At 32.7% G+C, this 16,182-nt stretch overlaps 1 long non-coding RNA gene across 1 annotated transcript; it reads right to left on the bottom strand.

The window, feature by feature from the left end:
- Positions 1 to 10,710: 10,710 nt before the first annotated feature.
- Positions 10,711 to 15,480, bottom strand: LOC124889286. Its single transcript, XR_007048132.1, has 2 exons — positions 15,200 to 15,480; positions 10,711 to 11,027 (listed from the first exon to the last, which is right to left on the bottom strand). It is a non-coding gene; the product is annotated as an uncharacterized LOC124889286 (long non-coding RNA).
- Positions 15,481 to 16,182: the final 702 nt, after the last annotated feature.

Below are 16,182 nucleotides of genomic sequence, written 5' to 3' on the forward strand. Positions count from 1 at the left end.
TGGGGAGGTGTAATTAAGAATTATTAATTATTTTAATATACTAAATAAATAGAAATAAATAAAAAAATTCTCAAAAATTGAGAAAAAAAAGGAATCTTTCGATGTATGCCACATCATCATACTCTAAACTTCCTCTCTCTCTCTCTCTCTCTCTCTCTCTCTCTATATATATATATATATATATATATTAGGGAGAAGTATTAATTATTCCTGAATTTGTCACGTTTTATTCATGATACATTTAAATTTGGTATCATCTTAAATATTTTTCAAACTTATTATTTTACTACATGTGACCCTTTTAGCACAAAGGCCACAATTGTGAATACACACGTTTATACCGTGAAAATTTTTATTGCGTGTCTTTTCATGTGGATAAATAATATCAACATGAGAGACCCTCAGTTAATAACAAAAGAAAGTGAAAAAAATTTCATTTTTACCCCCTAAGTCTTTCACTTCTCCATGTCTCTCTAAGCATTAGAAATCAGATCGTCTCCTTAAACTATTTCTCTTCTAATCTAACTACATTTTGAACGATCTCATATTGAGTTTTTGTTAAAAATTTCGTTGAGTTGTTGGCGAAGGTGTTGACAGAATTCTTGGTCTTACGAGACGCGGATAACTTTGCTATTCAAAGGGATAAAAGTAAAAAAATGTTAGAATAAATAGACCTCTTTCGCTTATTTGGATTACGGGCCTTTGTGAAGGTGACCTTCTTTCGGGTGAGAGGCTCACCAGTGATTTCGTTGAAGGTGATGGTGAAGATTTCGTTGAAGATTTTGAGTTTTCCACTACTCAAAAGTATAGTAATATTGAAATTTCTGTTTGTCAAGTAAGTTTTACCTACAAAAAATGTGCTTTTTATTTGTTTTATTGAGTTAAAAATAAAGTTATTTTTTTTCGATTACTGTTCCGATTAAGCATAAAAATCATGTTATTGATTGTTAGCCGATGTATTACTGATTATATTGTTGTGAAATTATGAAAATTTTTGCATGCATGATATTAGAATTTCTCGTAATTAATTCAAAGGTTAGGGTTTTTTTGTAAAATTATTTTTTATTATAATTTATGTGTTGTTTTGATTACTGTTGGATTGTATTATTCAATTTTGAGTCTTTTCTATAAATTTACTTATGTATTTTTGAGAAATTTCTCAAAATTAGTCATGTATATTATCTTGTATTGTCAAATTATTGTGAAATTATGAAAAATTTTACATGCATGATATTAGAATTTCTCGTAATTAGTTCAAATATTATGACTTTTTTGTAAAATTATTTTGTTATTGTAATTTGTGTGTTGTTTTGATCATTGTTGGATTGTATTGATCAATTTTGAATCTTTTTGTAAATTTACTTATGTATTTTTGAGAATTTTCTCAAAATTAGTCATGTATATTGTCTTGTATTGTTAAATGTTGGGGATAAATCTAGTTGATTGATTTTTATTGTGGTTATAGGTTGATATATGACTACTAAGTTGCTTAACTTAAAATTTAAAATTAAAATGTCTTGGTGAGTGAGATTGGTCCAATCTACCTTAGTGGTAGGACTGAATATGTATATAACGTGCATGAAAATCACTTGTCAATTTCCGAAATTGCAGATCATGCAAAGTCATTTGATGTTACAAAGTTGGGGAAGACTTAAATTGTGTCATCTTTGGGGGATGATTTGGTTGAACTGAAAAAAGATAGGAACATGTATGACATTGCATTGTTTCTTAAAGGTGGGTACATAATAGATATATGTGTGTGTGTGTGGGGGGGGGGGGATTCAATTGCAAAGTATGTGGCTCAATTCGAAGAAAAATTAAGTCAAGTTACAAGTATCGATGAGATTTTTAATACACCTGTAGCTGCTAGGAAAGAAGATGAGGCATATTTTGTTTCATGTGAAAATATTAAAGAAGAAAATCAAGATCTAGGATTGGCTTATTCTTCTGCTATTGTTGTTCAAAATAATTATAACAGATTTGAAAATACAGAAGAAGTTGAAACTGAAGATGGTTATAGTTCAAAAGATTGAACTGACACTGAAGAAGAACTTGAAACAGTTGTCCAAGAACTAGTTGAACCTGCTGTTCAAGGAGTAGAGGAAACAACCTCTTGTTCAAGAAGAAGAGGTTAGAGACGGTGACGGTGATGATGATAATTCTGATCAATCTGTTGACTATGGACGTGGTGTGCATGAAGAGTTGAGGCTAGTGAAGAAAAATGTGAGAAAATTTAAGAGAGAAAATAGGAGAAACAAGAAGAACGAAGAATCTAAAATTTTTTTTGGGTGAAGTTGGACTGAATAATGGGTTTGATGATATTGAATTGTAAGAAAAATTACAAGGGTAAATTTACAGAAGATGAACCATACTATGATAGTTTTGATTGTGATAATTTTCAAAGTGATGACGATTTGTTGCCTGTTTCTGATGATGAATTTGAGGAAAGAAAGTTAAGGGGAAGAAAAAAAGTAGTTCAGTGGTATATGATTCAACTTGTGAAGTAATTGTGTGGCAGAGAGGTTTAGTATTTGACAATGCAAATGAGTTTAGGAAAACATTTACTAAATATGCTATAAAGAAAGGGGTTAAGTTAGATAAATATGTAACTAAGAGTTAGATGTAAAAATGGTTGTTCATGATTGTTGTATGCTAACAAGGAAGGGACGACTGAAAACTTTTATTTCAAGACCTACAACCAAAGGCATAAATGTACTCGAACCAATACTAATTTTTTTTGTAATTCAAAATTTCTGTCAAATTATCTTAAAGATAGGATTATATCCCAACCAACTATCAAAGGGTGAGAGATTCAAGAATTGGTTAGGAAAGAATTGGATGTTTCTGTAGGCAAGGTAGTGTCTTTAAAGACAAGAAAGATAATTTTGAAAAAAATTATTGGGGACCATATGACTAAATATGTTGCTAGACTACAAGAATATGTTGCTTCAAACAAATTATGGTAGTATCTGTGTTGTGAAGTTGATTGATTCAGATAGTGGGATGAAACAATTTTAGTCTTTCTACATATGTTTTGATGCTATGAAAAAAGAATTTCAAAAGAGATGGAAAAACTGTATAGGACTGGATGGGTGTTTTTTGAAAGGAGTTTGTAAAGGTCAACTGTTGGTAGCTATTGCTAAGGATGGAAACAATTAAATGTTTTCAATAGCATGAGCAGTAATTGATAAAAAAATGACTTAAGTCATCGCCAGACCCTCAAACTTGTCTCGAAAATTCACTTAGACTCATCAACTAAGGTCTGTACCTATCAGGCACCTCAAGTGCTAAAATTGGTTCTATCAGGCAGAAAATACTGATTTGGCAAGGAGAGTGTGCTTATACTTTCCTTGGACGTGTGAATAGTAGAATAAGTAATATTTTACTTTTTTTTAATTAAAAAACTTATATTTAAATTATTTTATTAACATAATTTTTAATTATTATAATTTTTTAATTAAAAAAAAGAAAGAAAAGCACCCCCACCCCATTCATCGTCGTCTTCATCAAACCCTCCCCCCCTCAAGGTCGTCGTCAACCCCCTTTCCCCTTTTCCCGCCATCGTCGTCTCCTTCTCCAAGTTTGAAACCCAAATGCTGAATCAAGGATGTCCTTTTCTTTTTCGTCATACCACCACAATAAAAATTACTCTTCTTTATGTTTGCTATGAGGCCTGAAGCCTGAGAAAACTTTTGAAAGAATTGGAATAAAGATGAAACATAAGCTAATGAAATAGAAACTAAGTCCCCTCTTGCAAACAGTATGAGATCATTAGCAAAACACAAATGATTTATACCTAATCTTGCATATTTAGGTGAAAATTAAAGGATGATTATTCTGTAATTCTGTAAGCATCTACTGAGAAACTCCATAGCAATGGAAAACAAGAATGGAGATATAGATCACAATTAATAATTTTTAATTAAAAAAAAGCAGTGAAAGAAACTACACTAATCTTGACGAGAACATGAATTTATAATGTTGATGGAATATGTGAAATAGAATTGATGATGATGATCATTGGAGTTTTGGTAACTGCTCCAAGAAACTCTTGTTCTTCTCTCTACTGCCTCTTCCATTTGAAGGATGGCTGGAGAAGAAGATGAAGTGGGGGGAGGGGGGGTTAGTTTTTTTTTTTTTTTTAAATATTATAATTCTTTTTAAATTATGTTTTAATTAGTTATAAAAAAATTTAAATTATTTTTGAATTTAGTGACACGTGTTACCTTTTAATTCGTCATATTTTCCACATCATCGCGTGTGTGTTGCACGCACTTTAAATTTTAGCTGGTTGACAAAAAAAGGCCCAATTAGATCAAAATTTGGGTGAGTTAGGGGCTTGATAGGTACAACCCTTAGTTGAGGGGTCTAAGTGAATTTTCGAGACAAGTTTGAGGGCCTATCGATGACTTAAGCCTAAAAAAATTAAGGCTACATGGAGATGGTTTTAATGATATTACAAGATGATCTGAACTTAAGAATGGTTCCTAGCTTACTATTATCAGTGACATGCAAAAGGTAACTATATTTATTAATACTTTTTTTTTTTTTATTTTTCAAAATAAACTAACCTCATTTTTTTGTTTTGAAACTGCGAGGACTAGTTGCTGCTGCAGAAGAAATACTCCCCTCAATGTGAGCACAGATTGTGTGCTAGACATATCTTAGCCAATTGATTAAATAAATAGAGAGGTATAGTGAGAAGGAAGAAATTTTGGGCTTGTGCTAGATTAATTTTTGAGGCACAATTTAAGTATAATCTTGATGCTCTATACAGATTAGGTAGAGGTATTATGAAAGATCTGATAATTCACAACAAGGCAATGGTGCAAGGCTTACTTCAACACTTTTTCAAGTGTGATAGTATGGATAACAACATGTCAGAGAATTTCAATGTTTGGATTTTAATTCCTAGGAACAAGACTATTATTTCAATATTGAAAGAAATCAGGATTAAGGTGATGACACAGGTGAATAGGGCAAGAACATTTACTAATTTTTAAACAGATGACATATAATGATGGTGTTCAATACAAATATAGAAATATTAATGTAGTGCAATATTGACTGAAATGGTGATAAATGATTTGAAGTGACTGAAGAGGCATACAAACATACTGTGAATTTGAGGCAAAAAAAATATAGTTGTAGATCATGGGATCTAAAAGGATTTTCCTGTTTATATGGTATAGCAACAATGAACTACTTGAATTTGGATGCATCACAAAACATTTTTGGCTGGTATAGAAAGGAGGTATATCTGAAGGCCTTTACTTTATTCAGTCAATTTCAAACACGAAAATGTGACCAGATAGCAGAAATCTTATAGTTGAGCCACGTGAAGTGACATAAATGCCTGATGGGCCACCAAAGAACAGAAAAAAAAGAGATTGGTGAAGTGACAAAATGTGACAAGTTGTCAAAATTAGGGTGTCAATAAAAAGTTCAATCTGCGAAGAAACAAATCATAACAAGAGAGGCGGTCCACAAAATTTCAATCGTAAATTCAAATCAGCAACAAACGAGGTAATAATCTCATTAGCTTACTTAAAATTTTATTATTAGATTAGTTATTAACTAGTTTGTTCTTCTAGTATGTTGCCTCACAACAGTCTTTTACTGAAAAAAGAGAAAAAAACAGCACTAACAAAATTGGTGAAAAAAATGGCTACAAGAGGCCAAGAGTTTTAGGTCAAGATGTATTTGTGTCTGACTCTGAATATACGTGTGTTAATGTAAGTGTTTTATTAAGTTGATACTTATAATTATTTTTACAAAAGTTAGTCAAAATATAACAAAGGCATACATTTTTTAGCAAGGATTGATTAGTAATAGAAGCGATTAATACATGCATAATGAGTTTTGCACATGTCACTGGTGATATTGGTTATCAACCAACAAAAGAAGTGAAGTGTAAAAGTATACGAGCTATTACTCAAAGGAAACTTCAAGTTCAAACCAAATCAAAAGTTGATGGAATTAGGACAAAGGCACAATTGCTGAAAAAATCTCCATCAAAGATGATACAAGATCAATGGGCTCCACTCCTTTGGGATTGATGCTTCAAGAATCACATTTACGGATTCAAGACTTGGTCGTTCTAAGAGGTCAAATACGTGAATGGAGGATAGCTTGAAAAGAAGCTATATTTGGTGATATCCTCCAAGAAAGGAATGGGAGACACCAAATTTAAATGATCTTGGGTTTTGAGAGAGTATGAGCGTCCATTTCAATGTTTTGGGGCTTTGGGTCACTTTTGAGCCCAATAACATTTAGGATCACTTTTGGGCCCATTGTGTAATAAATAGCCCATGGCTATAAATAACTAGTTTTTTGTCATTTTTAGGTAGTTGATGAATGATAAATTAAGTTATACTTGCGAGTGTTGTTTTTAAGTTTGTTGGGAGCTTATGGATTGTTGAGAAACGTGAGTTGCTCGAATCCGTTTTCGTGGGGTCTTCTTAAGAGGTTGGTGCTTGTGATACTTAGATAGGAAGGTCTTAGGATTTAGTGTACCCTTAGATTGTCCTCTCTTTATCATTTTGTGTCAATCTATCTATTATTTTATCTTTCGTTCCTTTACGTTATTGTTTCGTTTTCCTTTGTTTTCGTGTTGTTTTTATTTTCATAGTTTCGTCTTGTATCACTGAATATGTTGTTGTTGTAATAAATAAAATTATTTAATATGAGTAAATCGTGCAAAAATAAATGACACAAAGCACATTATTTTAAAATCAATGACAATACTATCGTGACTTCTACGGAATATTATTATTATTATAATAATAATAATAGAAATATTAATAATATTAATAAAAAAATTAGACGTTTGTAAATTATGTGTGTGAACATTAAATAATTTCCATAAGTACTAACCAATTACGTTAAAATATTATATTTAAATTAACAGATTGTTGGAAATGACGATAAAAATAATTTATATATTTTCAGATTATGACTCTGCCACATCAGTAATTATTTGATATAAGAATAATGTGTAAATTTAAAAAATATTAATATTTGAAATATTTTTCATAAAATTGCAATCTAAAAAGAGCATCGAAAGATGAAAATTGAATATCAACAACAATTGTATAATTTGTTTGGAAAAGCTTGGGAAGGAGAGGAGTTGATGTCTATGCCTTGCTCGCATTTGTTTCATGAAGATTGCACTATAACTTGGCTAGAAAATGGCCATTCTTGCTTACACGGTATGCCGTTAATGTTATTAACTTCATGTATCTGTTATCTGTATCTAGTATTAATTTCATGTATTTATTTATACTAATTTAACTGCATATGCATCGCACATCTAATGTTTGATTATTTAAAATTATTTAATTTTATCTACTGCACCAATTTTTAGTGAAGTGCAAAAAATTTAAAATTCTTCACACTTTAATATAATAGAGTTTAACTAATATACTCTTTCAGTGTATATCGTTTTTACACCGTCAGGCGTCAATACTAATTGCATGTAAGTTCTCAAGTCTTTTTACCTTTTTAATAAATTATAAAATAAAAATTATAAATAAGGCAAATAATAATATAACGTAACTTAGGACTCTACACTCATTCTATCCAAATAAATCATTGTTTTTATCAAAATTATAAAGAGTTACATTGTCGTCTTGTTTGCATCCATCAAGTTTGCATATTTGAATGTTCAGAATTTTCTTACAATTGAAAAAAAGAAGGAAAGATTGCACTGTAATTTTATTACTTGGTCGATCATGCAGAATTTTTAATAGTCATTAAATTGCATCTAGAGTTCAAAGCTTCAAATGAAGCATTAAAAAAAATGAAATTACATATCCATGATCCTATTTCTTATATTTATTTTTAAATCAAATCTTTTTAAAATCAAATTTAGTTGATTTAGAATTCTTAAACTTATGAAAAAATATTAGTTGTCTTTAATTCTAATGAGTTCTAATAAGAAAAGATTTTACCATAAATATATTTAATTAATGTGCAACTCTTAAATATTAGGAAAAATAGTAAAAAGACGATTGTCTAAAACAAATAATTTTAATGAAGGATAAAAAATTAAAGAGAAAATATATAAAGTCCCCCTAATCTTGTCCGACTTTTTCAAAAAGACACCTAAACTATACTTCTGACACCTATTACCCACGAATCTTACTTGAATCGAAAGTAAAGTTTAATTGCCTTTCTAAGGCTCGTCATACTTTTAATATATTATAGATTATATATTTAGATATAGATAGATTATAGATAGATATAGGTATAAATTATAGATATAGATATAGATTATAAATTATATATATAGATATAAATATAGATTATAGATATATCTACGTACTAAGTTTGAGATAATTTACCCTTAGAAGAATTATACTACGTTACTTGTGGATTTGAAGTCGTCGATGAGATTAAATTTATACGTAAGTACAGAAGATCTCAATATATGAAATCACAACGTCACAATTGAATTACAAGCTCAACAATTACGTAAAGCTCCATGCATGTTCCATGGGTTACTATGGTGAGACAACTTGAGAGGGTGGGGTTCGGGAAATAATAGCTAAAATCAGTGGCGGAGCCAGTATTTTAATTGAGGGGGTTCAAAGTTAAAAAATGTGGACGAAATAATTAGTCGAAGGGGGTTCAACGTTAATTATATATACATAAAAAATAATTTTAAGCTTATATATATAGTATAATTTTCCACTGAAGGGGGTTCGGATGAACCCCTCACTATGAATTGGATCCGCCACTGGCTAAAACCTCATATGCATTAAAAGGGGCGAGTTTGATAGAGTGAAAGTTGTACGTGTGTAAAATTCTACCAATACAATTGAGGGAGGAAGTATATTTATTTGTGTCTTTTTCGTAGGTGGAGTGGGACGAATTTAATTAACGTGTGTTTTATTTTTTTAAAATAGGACATTTAATGCTAAGTTTTTTTGTTAAAAGGAAGGATTCGGGTAAAAATTTCTTAACAACTAAGAAAAATTTGATCTCAAAGTATGACAGCAAAGATAACTTTAGCTTCAAAATATGCCGAGAGTATATTTAGCCTCAAAGTTCTTAACACCAACTCTCTAGTTCTAACTTCTCTCCCAACTTCCTATTTGGTGTTGCTACTTTGCTTATCAGGTTTCTAGAATGCATTTATATTGTTTAGTGTTCATCTGAATTTAACACTTTTGATGACACAAAAAATAAAATTATATGAAAAGATCCACTAAAATTGCAAGAAATAATTTTTCCTTTGTTTTAATTTTAATTTATGTGACATTGTATGTGCTGACACTATTCATTTATGTAACAACTTTTGAATTGACAAAGAATTGAAGAAAAGAATTCTTTTGAAATTTATGGTAACAAATAGACTTTTGACTCTTGTATAGCTGTGTAAAACGAAAATTTTAAAATTTAGTTATTTCTAATTACATAAGGGTGGTGGCATTATTTTTTCTGGTCAGACTGAAAAGAAAAGTACAACCGACTTAGCAAATAGATTTTGAGAATAATTTTTGAAAATTACGTTGAATATTTGCTTGGTTATGATATTCGATTAAGATTTTTATGATGTTCAAATAATTTCAAGATTCCAGTTGACTTCCACTCACAATTTTTTTTTTAAGTAAAACGCATGAATAAATATAATTTCAAATTTCATAATCACAAATTTTAAAAACTCAAATTTTCAAGTTTTAAACTTTTTAACTTCAAAATCTATGGCTAAACGTTAGCTTAATTCTAGAAAATTAAATGTTGAATTCATAAAACTTAGATCGTAGATTTGCCTGTGCTCCTCTTATCAATTTTTTTGGGTAATGTTTTTGTTTTATCAATCATTTTGCAATGTTTTTTGGTATATGGGAAAAGGTAGAAGGTGGAAGCAAAGAGGGAGGAAAGGGTCCTAGCATATGGGATTCTCTTTTTTTTTTCATTCGGTGTTCGGTGTCCGCATTGGAGTCCCGACTAATACGGATTGCGCGTTGCAGAGCCCATTAAGGTGGCAGCGCTCTCAACAGAGCTTTTTTCATACCCAAGATCGAACACCTCTGATAAAGGATGGAGTAGCCTCATCCACTGCACCACAACCCATGCTGGTGCATATGGGATTCTTTTTCCCATACTCCACGTAGTCATCAAATCTCTCTGCTTTTTCTTTTCCCCCCTTTTTTGATGGCTGTTTTGTTGAAGTTTTTGTTTCTTGTTAGGCAAAATATGTCATGGAAGCACTGGGGATGTGGCTGTAGATCAGTACCATCGCTACAAGGTACAATCTAATTATTATTATTATGCTCTTACGATCTTATTCTTCGATATTTATTACTTGTTGCTTCTTTTGTTTGGTTGTTGTATTATTTGTTGATTTTTGTTGTTAGTGTCCTTTACTTCGATATTTTATGTATGACTATTTTATTACTGTATTTTCTTTTCTTACTGAGTTTAATATGTTTTACTTGAGTCGAAGATCTATCGAAAATGATTTTTCTATCTACCTTCACAAGACTACGTCCACAACACCCTCTCCCGACCCGACTTTTAAGATTACATGGGGTATTATGTTGTTGTTGACACCAAGGCAAATAGAAGGTACAAAAGAAAGTAAATTTTTCCAGTCGCAATTCCAAATTATATTTTTTGCTAAATATTAAAATTGACAAAAAAATAAATACCTTGTGTTCTTTTTTTTTTTTGGTGATACAGGGAGATTTATTCATTACTAGCTAAAGTTAAAAGCTTCAGTACATTTCAAAGGCAAAGATCTAACTGGGGAAGGGTCCACCCTAACACTACACATACATATTTGTCTGCTAATACAATTACAACCATCTAGAGATAGTGGCATACAGTGCCCCATAGAAGAAGTTCCCGCCTTGTCTGCTTCCAACTGATGTCGAACAAACATGGGTGGAACTATCCATTCTTCACAAAAACCTCCCTGCACCAACTTATGGCCCTCCTTCGCTAGTATGTCAGCAACAACATTTGCACTTCTATCTTCGTGGATAATCTGCAGGTTCCCCTTTTTCTGTAGTGGATCCCTACAAAGGCAAATCAGATTGTTTTCATTAGAGAAACTAGCATTAATTTCTTTACAGAATTGTAACGAATCAATTGAAACTAAGAGCTGAGTATAGCTATTTTTTGCAGCCACTCGTACGCCCATGAGCAGTGCTGAAGCTTTTGCTTCAGAGGCAGAGTTAACGTTAATAGAAGCACTGAAACCTATCAACCAATCCCAAGTTTCGGATCAGACCACCAACGCCTCCCTTTTTGGATTTAGTATTGAATGATCCATCAACATTCAGCTTAAAACCCAAATGAGGAGGTTTCCATTGTTGCTTGGCTCTATAGCAGCATTCGATTTCATTATCTTCATTGACTTGTCAGTTAAGTAGACAAATTCCATAGCTCTTTCGTAGGGAGTGTTGACATGTATGCTAGAAATAGTTTCGTGAAGAAGATTATGATTACGATTGAGCCAAATTACCCATAAGTAGAAGGGAAAAGCCTGTTTCCAGGTTATAGAGTTATTTTTGAAAGGAATTTTTAGAAGTTTTAACCCGTCTAACCAGTTATCCTCATGGTCGGAGGCTAAGTTTGCAATAGTGGTACCCACATTCAGATTCTCCCAAAGTTGCTTAACATGGCAACACTCCAAGAAGATATGTTTTGACATTTCCGGGATGCTACAGATCCTACACAGGGGGTCAACATCTAGACTAATTTATTTTAAGTATGTTTTGGTTGGGAGCCTAGAGTGGCAGCAAAGCCAGATAAAAAATTTGATTTTGTTCGGGCAGTTCAAAGCCCAAATCCAAGAGAAATTCTTTTGGTCATCAATTATGTGGATATTGTATGAGGCAATTTGGTCACAGGCAGAACGCGTGGTAAAGATACCATTGTGTGATGGAGCCCAGGCCAATTTATCTTGGGTACTACTGCCTGAGGGTATGATAGTTCTAGCGAGCAAATATTTTATTTCCAAAAGGAAGGACATAACCTATCTTATTAAGGTCCCATTCCCCATTATTAATGATATTACTAACCGTCAACTTGTCATCCTTTAAGGATAAGGGGGTATAAATTATGCGCGACAGAGGTTGACAATTTGGGATCCAGTTATCGTGCCATAAGCTTACCTTGTTTCCGTTGCCAATGTCCCAAGAGAGACAACTTTTTCAAATTTTCCAGGCTTCAACTACTAAGCTTAGGGATTTTTATGGTCCCACCAGTGTGATTAATGCTGATCTCTCGACCATATTTACTTAAGACAAGATTTGTCCAGAGATTGGGCTGGCCATTAAAGGTTTTCCAGGCTTTGCAATCCCAAACTACCCAAGTCTTTAGGGAGAGTAATGGTTTGCCAATTTAATAAGCGCAACTTTTTCTTTTTGTTTGTGGTGCCCTAAATGAAATTTCGTTGGATTTGATCGATTTTTTTAGTAATTTTTTTTGGAAGCTTGATGTAAGTCATAACATGAGTAAGGATACTATTTAGACAAGTCTTAGCCAGGGTAGTTCTTCCGGCAAGATTGAGGAACCTAGTTTTTCAGCCCGCCAGCTTATTCCTTAAATTTTCGATAATAAAGTTAAAATCACTATTCAAGGGTTTCTTGTCAAAAATAGGGAGCTCCAGATATTTTCCAAAATTTTGGCAGCTTTTGATATTGAATAAAGAGGTTATACTTGTAACGGAGGATGCCGAGCAATTTTTTGAGAAAACCAGTTTTGATTTTTGATTGTTAATAGATTGACCGGACCAGTTGCAGAAATTTTGGAGAGTAGTATTTATAGCTTCGTAGCTGGGGGCATTGCTTTCGGTCATAAGAATGAGGTCATCCGTAAAGAAGAGGTGAGATAGCGGTGGGCCCCGCTTGGTAATTTTTATCGGAGTCCAAAGCCCCTGATCTACTTGTTGGTTTATGTTGTGGGAGAGCACTTCCATGCAAAGTATAAAAATGGATGGGGAAATAGGGTCACCTTGACGTAAACCCCTAGAAGGAATGAAAAAAACAGCTCGTGTACCGTTAATTAGCATTGCTACTGAACTGAAACTGATACACGACATGATTAGATTGATCATATTTGGAGGAAAATTAAAGTATACTAGGGTATGTTTGACAAAAGACCATTCGATTTTGTCAAAAGTCTTTTCAAGTCAATTTTCATGATGAAGTATCCTTTTTTACCCTTCATTTTACTAAAATGCCTGATAATTTCTTGGACGCTAATGGCATTGTCTGCGGCTTGTCTGTTCTTTAGGAAGCTAGACTGGCAGGGCCCAATTATCTTGTTGATGATTGGGTGCAGTCTTTTGGCAACAAGCTTGGTTATAATTTTGTAAGAAGAATTGCACAAGCTGATGGGTTTGTATTGTTTCAGATTAGAAGCATTATTGCATTTAGGAATAAGGCAAACGAGTTTTGTTCACTTCATCCGGAATAGTTACCTTAATAAAAAATTCTTTACAAAACTTAATAACTGAGTTGCCCACAATGTCCCAATAACGTTGGAAGAAGAAATGGCGTAAGCCATCTGGATCAGGCGTTTTATACGGTTGAAAGAAAAAGAAAACATCTTTGATTTCTTTTTCAGTAGGTTGGTTCTTTTTCAGTAGGTTCCCTCGCCAGGTCCTCTCTATCCATGCTGCTAATACAAACTTTACTTACAGGTACTTGAAGGAGGAGGGACTTGTGATGAGAAGTGGTGAAGAGTTTTTGAAAGAAGATTTTTGTTTGATTAATAATAATAGATTGATCATGGATAACCGAGTTGCATTGATTATGGATAACCGAGTTATCTTCAAGAGTAAGGCTGACAATACAGTTTTTTCAGCGTCTAATGAGAGTGGACATGTGAAAGAATTTTGTGTTGGCATCATCATTATTTAACCAGTTAATGGGCGATTTCAGCTTCCAATAATCCTCCTCCATCTTAAGAATCATATTAAACTCATTTATCAACTGATGTTCTAAATTTTGGAGAAAAGAACTACGGAAATAGCTAGGGGAGTTTTGTATACCCTGGAGCCTTTTAAGTATTCTATCTTTTCTTCTAAAAATGTTACCGAACTGCTCCTTGGCCCAGGGTATTGCATTGTCTTTGAAATTTTCAATTGCATGGGAGAGTGATGAGCTATTGGCCCATGCATTTTGGATGAAGGAGGGAAAATCAGGATGTGACGTTAACATAGTTTCGAAACAGAACATTTTTTTGCGGAGGGTGGGGTCATCCTTATAAATATGGAGTAATAACGGACAGTGGTCTGAATGCGTACGGGGGAGATGTCTCACGTGCGCATCCGAAAATTTTATTATCCAGTCATTATTAGCAAAAAATCTGTCAAGGGATTCAAAAATTAAGGCGTTACTTTTCTTAAAACGCTTGTTTAGCCAAGTAAATCTATTGCCTTTAAAACCCAAATCTATGAATTCGCAATGATTTATCATATCTAAGAAGTTCGAAGCACGAGACTAATTCAAAACCTTACCTCATTTTTTTTCCGAGCTAGTCAGAAGATCATTAAAGTCTCCCCCTATAAGCATTTACCTAAGTAGCTGTTTTTAATCTGCCATAATATTTTCTTTTTCCATCTATAAGTACTTGCATAAATATTACTAAATATCCAAGTATCATTTAAGACTCTTACCTTCACGATGACATGTATTTCTTGATTAGTAGTAGCCACATGTGATAGCTCAAGGATTGAGTCATCCCAAAGAACGGCCAGTCCCCCAGCATTACCTACCGCTGGTACTTCATTCACTCTATTGAAAGGAAACTCATTAAGAAGGACCAAGTGGTCCTGCATTTTTGTTTACAGGAGAGCAACAAGAGGGAGTTTATGCCAATCAACTAACGACCGAAAGTTCCTCCTAAATTCGGAACCGTTTGCGCCTCTACAATTCCAAATTATTAGATTCATTGATTGGTTGAGTTGAGGGGGGTTTATTAGGTGAATTTCCCTTGAGGAGTTGTTCAAGAGGGAATTCTGTTTTACCACAGACGGATTCATGATTAACATAAAGTTCCCTATGTCCCTGTTGCACTGGCGTCGAAAGTGTAAGGAGCTTTTGATTAAGTTTTGAGGGCAGATAAGGATGAATTTTGTTAGATAGAGTTGAGTTCGAATCTAAGTGTAAAGATTTTGAGGGAGAAGCATGGCGTGATTTTTCCACATATTTAAAAATTTGCTGATCAAGGTACTTACCTGTATCCGCGCTAAAGATTTTGACGTTAATGCCCTCCTTGTTGTTGATTGGAGTATTCATGTGGAGATTACTTACCTCCTTATGGTGAGGTTGATGGAATAAGGATCCTTTTTTACCTTTCTTTTTGTTGAACGCTACTGCAGTCCATCTTTCTTCAATTGATGGATTATTTGTTGAGCTTTGAGAGTCGAGGATGGCAGTAGGAGCAGGGCCCTGAGATTTCGGAGGTATTGTTTGGGCGGAGATAGTATAGAAACTTGTTATTTACCAAAACTACAACGATTCAAACTTAGGTGGATCCATTAAGGTGTTTTATTGACTAATTTTCTTGTTTACTTGATTTTTTTAACTTTTGTAAAAAAAAGAAAAATAAATAGAAAGAAATGCAATTTAAATTATATCAAGTATTAATATTTTATTGAGTAATTTTCTTATTTTTGTTGATTCTTTTATATTTTCTTTAAAAGAATAAATTTTATTAAGGAAAACAAGCATTTTTACTATAGAAAGTGCTGGTTCTCGACAAGCATACAAAAGGACACTATGGGGCGTTTTGCCATAAGAAATATTCTTTTTTTTCCGATTTTTTTTTCACTTTATTAAAGTTGTGGTATTTGGCCATGAAATTTTCAAAAATTATTTCAGAATTATTTTCTAAAAAGTGAAAATAGTTTTTTGTTGTTTTCACTATTTTTCAACTCTAATTCCAACTTCTATTATTATTACATATAACTTCAATTTTTCAAATTCTTACACAAGGCCCTCGTAATGTTTGAAAATTTTAAATGTTTAGTCACTGATGTAATCAATGATGATTTTTTTTTACATAATTGTTGATTGAACGTGATTAATACAAAAATATCACCATCTTTCTGCTGAGATTGTATCTAAGACATTTTTGCATTATCTTTCTTCAATTTTGTTTCAACTCTATCTTTCTTCAATTTTTGCATTATCTTTCTTCAATTTTTGCATTTCGGCT

The sequence above is a fragment of the Capsicum annuum genome, chromosome 12, assembly GCF_002878395.1.
Source record: "Capsicum annuum cultivar UCD-10X-F1 chromosome 12, UCD10Xv1.1, whole genome shotgun sequence".
NCBI classification, from domain to species: Eukaryota; Viridiplantae; Streptophyta; class Magnoliopsida; order Solanales; family Solanaceae; genus Capsicum; species Capsicum annuum.